The sequence below is a fragment of the Propithecus coquereli genome, unplaced genomic scaffold (assembly GCF_000956105.1).
Source record: "Propithecus coquereli isolate 6110/MARCELLA unplaced genomic scaffold, Pcoq_1.0 Scaffold162, whole genome shotgun sequence".
Taxonomy (NCBI): domain Eukaryota; kingdom Metazoa; phylum Chordata; class Mammalia; order Primates; family Indriidae; genus Propithecus; species Propithecus coquereli.
This window is the reverse complement of record NW_012140747.1, coordinates 1,817,727-1,828,184: the sequence shown is the minus strand read 5'-3', so window position 1 is coordinate 1,828,184 and position 10,458 is coordinate 1,817,727.

Below are 10,458 nucleotides of genomic sequence, written 5' to 3'. Positions count from 1 at the left end.
AAAGAGGACAAGAGCACATGCTCTAGGTATTAAGGCAATGTGGATGGGGAAATCAGCGATTGCAAACGTGGACCTCAAACCAAATGTCCCAATAGGAGACACGAATTGTGGCACTAATTTGCCTCCAAGCTGCTTCTCACATGGTTATCTCAGGGCAGCATGCTCCAAGGTAAATGATGGCAGAAATGTATTTAATAACAACAGATCAGTCTCACAGCAACTTTCAATAGGCCAGCAAGAAAATAATCAAATAACAATTTGCACAGAGAAATTAAATATCAGCAAAAGGTTCATTTTGTCTTCTTGAAGCCCAGAATCAGCTCCAGGCTATTCCTCCATGATCCTTCTGTTCCTTCGTGATCCACTCTGCCTGCCTTTCCTGACAGAAAGAGCTGCAAGTCTGACTTTCATTCTTTCATCACAAGAACACAGTTTTAGAACATTAAAATTTAAAAATTTTAAGCAATTGACTCTAAATGGAGCCTTTTACTGCTGACAACATCTTTGAAAAGGCGAATTAGAATTTTTCTCATCTCTATGCTTATATATTTGAACTCTTTGCAAAAATTCAGTGGAAACAAACTCAGCTGGGCCTTCTTTAATTGTGTACTTAGTGGTTACTAAGAAATGTTGGTCTGAGTCACTGGAATGGTTCCTTATTTTAGTGCTCACAGTTGCTTTCCACAAGATAATAATTTAATTCTCTCTCCCCCATTCTATATAAATTATAGCTATGGCTCATCAAAAATAAGTAATTCCAATATTCAAGGTCAATAATATGTATTTAATGAAGTTAGATATGACTGTAGTTTGAGATAGAAACCTGGTCCAAAATGCTATACCTTGTTATTTTTTTCTTGGTTTTTTTGTCTTATGGTATTAAATGGATTTGGTCCATTTAATCACCAGTTGTTAGAATGGAGAAGTACCTTATACATCAGTGCAGAGGTTGGTTCAGTACTGTATTCCCTGTGCCTAGCATCTAGAACACAGTATGTGCCTGGTAAATATTAATATTTGCTGTATAACTTCATCTAGTTCGATCTTCCCATCCAGTACAGAAATATTTTCAACCATTTTCCTCTAAGATGGACCTTTATATCTTTTGCTTTAACTTTTCCAGTTCCAGGGAACCCCTTCCTTCTGCATTCTTCCCCTCCTCCGCTCCCCTCCTTCCTTCAGTAGATCTATGTTGAGTTTTTACTATGTGCCAGGCACTGTGCTAGGCTCTGGGGTATTGTGAGCTAAAACACATTCCCTGCCTTCATGGAGATCATAGGTTAATAGGAGAGGCAAACATTAATCAAAGGGTCAAACAGGATGGTAGTACCTAGAAAAGTCAAATGATAGAGACAGAAAGTAGAATGGTGGTTGTCAGGGGCTGGGGGCAGGGGAAAGGCGAGTACTGTTCAAGGGGTGTAACGTGTCAGTGTAGGATGATGGAAAGTTCTGGGGATGGATAGTGGTATTGTCGCACAACAGTGTGAATGTATTTAACGCTGTTGAACTGTACAATTAAAAATGGCGAAAATAGTAAAATTTATGTTATGTGTATTTTACTACAAGAAAAACAAACAAAACCATGAAAAGATAAAGGCACAACTCTGATAAGTGCTAACAAGGAAAGCGCACAGAGAACCCACAGGCAAAATGACCTCCTCCTGTTGGTCAGGATGCTTTCCCAGGGGTGGGGAAACTGAGAGCTGGGGAATGAACACGAGCTGGCCTGATGTAGACGTGAAGGAAGAGCGTTCAGGCAGAAGGACTGGCACTTTCAGGAGGTGGCAAGGAGCCTGTGTGCACCAGGGACTGAGAGGTCAGTACGGTTGCAGCTTGCAGAGCAGGGGGAGCAGGTGCAGGCTGGGGCCAGACACCCAGGGCGGGGCCCGTCCACAAAGGGCCTTGTAAACTCAGCTAGGGAACTTGACCTTTACCCCAAGAGCGCTGAGGAGCCGTTCAGTAGTTTTAGACAAGGGGGTGACATGATCGAATTTGCATCCCACTCCTGCTTACACGTGTTTGTGTGTGTCTCTGTGCGTGTGAATCTGAAAGCTCTTCCTTCTGTTAACTTAAAACTGCCCTCATACAACTCTCTCCCACCGGTCTCGGTTCTGCCTTCCTTCTGGAGCTCTGCAGAAGCAAATATTCTCCCTCTTTTCTGTGAGGGCTTTTCAAACTCCAGTTCTGTTTCAGCTTTTTACTATCCTGATCATACCCTCTGTACCTTCTATATTATCACTCTTCCTAATAAAATGTGGCTTCTGCAGTCAAGTATAATCCTCTACTCAGTTTTGGGAACACCAGAAAAGCTATTTTCTGGGATCTGGACACCATACTAGAGCCACACCCATCACCGACTGTTTCATTTTAAGTTGGCAGTTGACTAAACAACCCTCACCTCCAAGTTTTTCAGATGCACTGATAATAAATCAGGAGATCCCTTTCATTCTGTTTTTGCTCCATTGGTTTTCTTAACATAAATAGAACTGCACTGGATTTCAGCCCCGGCTCTGCCACCAACTTGCTACACAACCCGCTCTCTCTTGGGAGCAAGCTGGCCCACAGGAAGCACATGTTCTTGCTCTCCCCATGTGATAAGCGTTGCAAGGGGTTTGTGCCCTCAGGAGGCCTGCAGTAGTCCAGTGTGGGTCCGTACTGGGAGGCCCACTTCCTGGCAGACTTAATCCAGTTCCTTGTCATTATCAGCTTCATCAGTAATAAAGTGATAACTTTGTCCCCAATTACCTTACTTCATTGTCTCATTTCTTGATTGGCTCAGCATACAGTTATATTTGTTGGGTCCTGCCAAACAACGAGGGGATGACCGATGCTCATTTGCTAAAATTCCTTGTCCCTAGGACTATGACTTTACATTTATCCCATTAAATGTCCTTGAGTTGGTTTCAGCCCATTCTTCATTACAGCCAAATTCGCCCTAATCAGTACTAAGGATAATGGTCTGGAGGAGTTAACTCACATCCTTAACCAATTAGCTAACTCCAAGGAAGTGACTTTGGCTCTGGAATCCATCCCAGAGAAAGAATGCAGTACGCTGGAATGTTGCCACGGCATTATTCTCAACGCCATATTAGCAATTATATGGAAGTCCCCGGGAGTAAAATGCCATTTCTAAGAGAGGCTGAAAATCGGATCTGGTCTGTATTCAATTCCACTCTCTTGTAACTAGTGACAGCAAGGTTCCACACTAGCATATCCCCTGAAAAGTCTGTCCATGGTGCTTGTTAGGTAACATAAGCAGAAGTAATCTTGATAATCTTGAAAACTGATAATAGTGATGAGTCAAAGTGTTAATGATGATAATTTATATTTGCCAAGTGCTTTATGTGAATCAAGGAAATTTCGGGTGCAATATGTCACTTGGGCTTCCCAGAAGCCCTGCGCAGCAGGCAGGGTGGGGAGTGTTGTCTTCATTTTACAAATGAGGAGCCAGACTCAGAGGAGTTCAATAACAGGTCCAAAATCACCCAGTGTGTTTAGTGGTAGAGTCAGAACCAAACACAGGCCTGCAAAGACTGTCTAAAATTTGCCTCTTTACTTTACAGCCCCTCCAATTGTATATCACCTTCACCCGGAATGGGATCTACTCACTACCCGATGTAGGCGTGAACATCACACACATGCGTCACTGCACTCAGAGCTCCTGGTGAGTAACCTCTTCGTGTGATTCTCGGTGTCTATGACGCGGTGCCTGTTGTCCGCCTTAGATTCCAGGCTTCTCAGGACAGGCCCCTGAGGGGCCTAAGACCACAGATATTGGAAATAGAGTGTTTGGGTTCAAATCCTGGCTCTGCCGATTGCTGTCTTAGGACAAGCTACTTATATGTCTGCCTTATTTTGGGTTCTCCTGAAAGCGGAGCCTAAGGCCAGAACTTGGTAAAGATAGTTTACTTCAAAAGTGATGCCAGGAGGCGGGAGTGAGCAAAGCAAGACATGGAAGGGAGAGAAGCCCACACAGAGCGTGTTATGGTTTGGTCACCACTGTGGTCAACAACAGGTTGTGCTGGGGACCTTCCGAGGAGCCATGTGTAGAATGCACCTCAGAAGCTGTCTTGTCACCTGACTCCTGCCCTCACTGGTGGCCAGTGACCCCAGGGCTGTCAGCTCCCCACACTCCAGATGGCTGAGTGGCTGAGCAGCTCCTCAAGGCTTCACGGTTCTGAGGCAGCAAAGCACAGAGATGGCTGAGGCCAAGAATTGATGTGGGACCCTGGCAACATGTGTGGAACTGTGCACCCAGAAAGTTCTGTAATCATGTATCAGAACATGCAGCATCTGGGATGAGGGGTTGCAGTATAGCTCCTCATACAGTGACAGTGATGATTAAATGATATACAGTTCCTAGTACACTTAATATACTTGATAAATACTAGCGGTAATGAGAATGAGAACGATGATGGGGATAATTTATTTATCTTATATAAAATCCATAGTAATTCTAACTGAAATTAAAGTCGACAAGCAGGTAATATTATTGCTGTATCTGTGAGACTGTATTCTGGTCAGAGCTCTAATCTGGAACTATTTTTATAGAACTGGCTATATTGTTGCACCAAAAATAATATATAGTTTGTTCCTTTAAGTTAAATAACCATTAAAAAATAGCCGATGATAATTCCATATGTCTGTCACTATAAAATTAAAAAAAAATTATAAAAGTACAGAAATCCATGGATTTGGGTATGTATGTATGTGTGTGTGCACACTTAATTTTAGTGGTTCGTGAAAGATTTAATCTATATGATCTTCATATTTCTAAGCAGGTTTTAAATTCTGGATCCCAAATTATTAGTTAGTGTACCATTGGCATTTTCTTAGTCTGATGTTGTCTTCTTTGTTCTCACAAACGCCACATAAGTTGGCACCTGTTGTCCAGGCTGGTTTCGAACTCCTGGCCCCAAGTGATCCTCCTGCCTCAGCCTCCCCAGTCTCACTGTCCCCCCACACAGAGCCCGCACAGCTTAGCACAGTAAACAAAGCCCCTTCATAACCTCGCCTGAGCCCCCTCTCCAGACCTCCCTCCATCCATTCTCCCCCGAGATCACTCATTGCTGTCTACCTGAACATCCTGTGCACATGCCAACCTCCAGGCCTTCTCTGCTGCTCTCCCCTCTGCCTGGAATTCCTCTTTTCACGTGGCTTGCCTGAGCTTCCCCTATGCTAAAGCAGAAATAATCACTCCCTTGGTACCTTTGTGCTTTGATCTAACACAAAACATTGCAACTTGTTATAACGCATAACTTATGATTGTGGTATTTTTGTTTGCTTCTCTATATTCCAACCTAAGAAATGAGCTCTATGAAGACAGGGACAACCTTGTTTCTGGAACATAAATGATGGATAAAAATGTCAAGATCAAATATTGAGGCATGATGGAGCTGAATCAATTTAAATAAAGCAGGGCAGGCAGAAGTAGCCATTCAGAAGTACCTTCTGAAAGTCTTAATGAGTTAAACTGCTTATAGCACATACGTGAAATATCTTTTCCTAATCCCAGCTCTTCCAATGATTATATTAATAATTAGAAACAGCATCCATCACATGGCTGCCAGTTTTGAAATTTCTGTTTTATGTTGCTGTCAATTTGCATTTTGGCCACTTTGACAAAGAATAAGCATAAAGGAGAATATTATAAGAATCTTGAATAAAAATGGCCAAAGAAAACAATTAGAAAATTGAAGGATATATCATCTTGTTTATGAAGACCCCTTAATAGAACATAATATTTTGTAATATTTTATCCCAATGAAAATGATAAAGATATTACTTGTATCATGCCTATTTAGCATGGCATTTCTTATGTGATAGAGCATCAGTTCATTCATTCAACTGTTGAGCATCCACTGTGCAGTAAGATTGTGGTTGGCATTTGCCATGCAAAAGGCAAGGAAAGGCTCTTTGCGGAACCTTTACCAGGCCCTGACATGGGCAGTACCCAGCGTGTTAGAACTTGTCTGCAACCAGAAATATTATTGTGCGTAAAAAGACCCTTGCTATGGCATGACCCTTTGTCCTTTAGTCATTTTATCTCTTTCTGAAAGCAATGTCTGAATAATTTAAGGGACAGGATAGTGAGTCCTCCTACTAGAGAGTATCGGGTCCAGATCCAGTTTGGGTGCTAAGTAGTTGTTATTTTCTAGTATAGGTGATAAAGATCCCAGTAATATTTTTGAGTCCGTTTGCACAAAATTTCCTATGTAGCGGAGTGGATATCACACTCTTTAGCCTAACAAACCTCCACGGAGCACCTACTTTGCACAAGTGACAATGTTGGGGGCTCTAGAGAAGAATGGCCCCAGCTCCGGCTCTCTGGGAGATGGTACTATTGTGGGATGTGTCTTGGTTTGGGCTGCTGTAACAAATATACCATAGGCTGGGTGGCTCAAATAACAAACATTCATTTCTCACATAAATGGCTCTAAGGGAAATTTCCGAAATAAAGTTTCAAAAACCATTTGAACAGTAACCTTTTTTTGAAAGTACATGTAGATTCTCGGAATAAATTTGGAGAACAACATTTATTTTCATATATAAGTTTTGGTGCCTTGACAGGAGCAGATATTATAACTATTCCCATTTTTATGGATTCAAGCAGAGATAAGGAGCACCCTGGTTATCCTCCCTCCAGAGTCCGGGCTCTTCGTACTGTACTAGCCTCTTTCCCTGTGTGCGCTGGGTGGTATTACACATGTACTGCAAGTGTGGATATTACTGTCCAGTTTGAAGGTGCATAGGTCAACTGGGCGGGGGTTGCTTGGCTAGTTTTCCAGGCAAGGAGTCACAGATTGGCTTTAACTTGGTTAAACCATCACACTCCCAAGTCTGATTCTTTGCTTTGAGACCCGAGAACCTGAGTTTCTCAGCCTACCAAAAAAATCATCTGGCTTAAGCTAACACCACTTTCCAAATTATCAATATACGATGGGGGCTCTTCTTTTGCAATGGCAGACATGTTTACGCCTGCCATCCAGCAAGCTGCTCCTGGTTTCAAGATATCGTAAAGCCTGTAGGTTGTTGTGAGCACATATCAGAGCAAAGGGAGGTTGATAGAAGCTAAACGAGTCATTTCCAACTCAGAGAGGAGCACAGCCCTTTAGCAAGTGTATTTATTTTCCTTAGAGTGTATTTATTTTTCTCCGTGTCTTCTCTCCTGATCAGTGTTAGCTGGATAGACTCTGCTGACATGAGTTGTTCTGATCCTCATTTCTATATTTCCACGTAGACTACCCTCTCGCATTGCAACATGCTTTATTAAAAGATGTTAATATCACTCAGATAATTTTTCCATTCCTGTTTTGGGGCCAGGAGCATTTGAACCCTTTTTAAAAATGTTGGCTACCTTTTGCATGTATGCTGATTGTTTTCAGTCAAAGTCGGTCCTTTGGGCCGGGCGCGGTGGCTTACGCCTGTAATCCTAGCACTCTGGGAGGTCGAGGTGGGTGGATCGCTCAAGGTCAGGAGTTCGAGACCAGCCTGAGCAAGAGCGAGACCCCATCTCTACTAAATATAGAAAGAATTTAATTGGACAACTAAAAATATACAGAAAAAAATTCGCCGGGCATGGTGGCGCATGCCTATAGTCCCAGCTACTCGGCAGGCTGAGGCAGAAGGATTGCTTGAGCCCAGGAGTTTGAGGTTGCTGTGAGCTAGGATGACGCCACGACACTCACTCTAGCCCGGGCAACAGAGTGAGACTCTGTCTCAAAAAAAAAAAAAGTCGGTCCTTTGCTCCCTTTCCCCACAGCTGTGCTCTGCTGCCTTCACAGACATATCTTGCCCTGAATGGGGTAAATCAAAGAGCTCCATGCAAGAAGTTATTTTTGAAACTTGCATTTTACTTACTGAGATAGTTGTAAAAACACTACTGGAGAAAATTAAAGAAATAACATAGCACTATTTCCCATAAGCTATTATCATAGACTCCAGCCATCTATATTTTGCCCCTATATGGCTTTGTTCTCCATAAAACTCCTCTAGGAAACCCCAAAAGAGATCTTCAGACAATAAGCACAGTCGTGGCTATTCAGGTTCTTAATATATTTTTTCCTCTGGGGTGTACTATTCCAGATGCTATCTGCTGATTCTCTTATTAACTTGATCTTGGCTCACGTAAAGGGAAATTGATGGCTGTACCTAAGTTTCCCTACACCTGAGTTCAGACATTGCTGAATGGCATCCGTGGCAGGCACCTGCACCCAAGTAAACACTGCAAGTGACCACTGAAGGGAGGGCTGATGTAGTGCAATATTAGATAGCCTGACTTCCCTCACACGGCTGTAAGAATTTGAGTCCACTGAAAAAGCTATGTTCCTTCTAGACTGGAAGCTGTGGAGAGCTGTCCCTTAGTGGAAGTGCTGAAGGAGTTAGGATAAGTGTTGAGCAGCCAAGGCACTGAAGCAGTGCCCTGGGTACTAGAATCTAGGAGAAAAAAGCAGCAGAAATCTAGCAGTGAGTTCTAGCACCAGGATTTCGAGCAACAAAATCCCTCTTATCTGTCTGACTCGAAGTAGGTTCTACTCGACCGCGCTGTCTTTGGAGGCCTCCAGTGAGCAGCTAGGAAGTGGCCCAGCCCAGGGAGAAGATTCACATGGTTTTGATTGTCTGTGAAAGAAACTTCTGGAAGAAACTTACACCTGAAGCTTCAAGTTCTGGTTCTGAATGTCCCAACTGAATCAGCTGTGATATCTTTAGGAACAATGAAGACCTGTGTGGAGTGAGAAGTTATAACACTTTTTATCTAGACATCTTATGAAATTGCAGATTCAGAATTATAAATATGGGCTGTAAGCACTCATGACAATTTCAGATTAGAACTTGACCTTCAATCTTTTGGAAGCAGATAACGTCTTGAAAGAGAAAGCTGCACTGGTACTATGACTTAACTTTCAGATTCGGGGTTTGAACTATTTTGTAAATTTTTCAGTAAAGCATTTCATGACCAAGCTGCTTGCTTCTACATACCCTTCCTGATTTTTGTCTTTTTCATTGGTCTCTTCCATCCTGAGCTGGAGCTCAACTTTCTCAAGAAAACATGATGAACTTGAGTCTAGAGGAGTTTCACATTAACAAGGAATTGCTGTGCCATTTTCTGGTTTCTTTAAAACAATGGGAGAAGCTTATCTATTAATACCATCGATCGTGCTATTCATCTATTTTATTAGGTGTGTTTATACTGGGGTTTCTCTAATTTAGATCAAGGAAGCCTTGTATTGTTGTTTTTTTCCTTCCTCCACATAGATTCCGTGTTTTGAAAGATTTTGCCTACCAAACAAACTGCTTCTGCTGAGAAATAAGAATTGTTGGTTCATGAGAATTATGGTAAGGAATCCTCAAGAATTCAGAAATAAGAAAAATGAACACCTAACGGATCAGAGGAAAGATGTCTAAAGTGAAGGAGAGAGGGTCGACATAATTCTGGACAGAAGCAAATGAGACATCAAGTGTCTCATTACCACGTACAACCCCGTTGTAGGTGACTGTTGAAACTCTGTGATGGAGTCCCACTGGTTAACCTGTCATCTATCCCAGCATCCTTTCAGGGTGCCCTCCTGCCTTGAAGAAGCTGGGAAGTCATAAAGTACATTTCCACAACTCCTTGCATAAGGATCTGGGCATCAGTTGGATTCTGCCAATCAAATGCACTTTGAGGACACATGAAGGGGAAGAGAGGCAGAGTGCAGTGGCAGCCATTGGTTTGTGTGTATTGTACCAGAGAGGTATGGTCTGGCTGCTGCCCTAGTCAACAGGTAGCTCCCTGATTGTGTCAGGGGCAGCAGCTGCCTTGACAGCCCAGTTCTTGTGCTGTGGTTTCAGGAGATGGTCCAGGAATCTCAGGCTACAGTCTGTTATTTCAGCACTCACAACAATTCTGTGAGCCATTTAATACCCTGTAATATACCTCCTTCTGCTTAAATTAGCTAGAGTGGACTCTGTTTCTGCAAGTGGACTCTGACCCATGCAACTTCCACTAGGAATATTTAAATGCTGAAAAGAGATCAGGAACCCATTACTATGTTTTCAGATCACTCAAGCCTTTCCCTAGTTCTCAAAAAACAAAAGTTAGCCCCAGATGGAATCCTCATTGGATCCTTTTAAATGTGTAGTGCCCATGCACAAAAGCTAGTGCTTATTTCCATGTGCATGTTAAAGATACCTAAGTATTTTACGTTGGCTTCAAAATCCTTACTCTTACAAGTAAGGAAATTGACCATAAAAATCATTTTCTATCTCATGTTCATGCCTTCTGTTAGGGAGTAAAGAAATTAATCCACTAATAATTTGTGTCTAAACTGATATATTTGCCTTCCCCAATTGGTCTGTTTATGTATGGTTGTTTATTTAACAAATTTCAGCTGCTAACCGAGGGCATTTTAAAGCTTCAAAATAAAACCAAAATATTGTAGCGTACAGCTAACTGTTGGGAATTTCAAACAAATCATT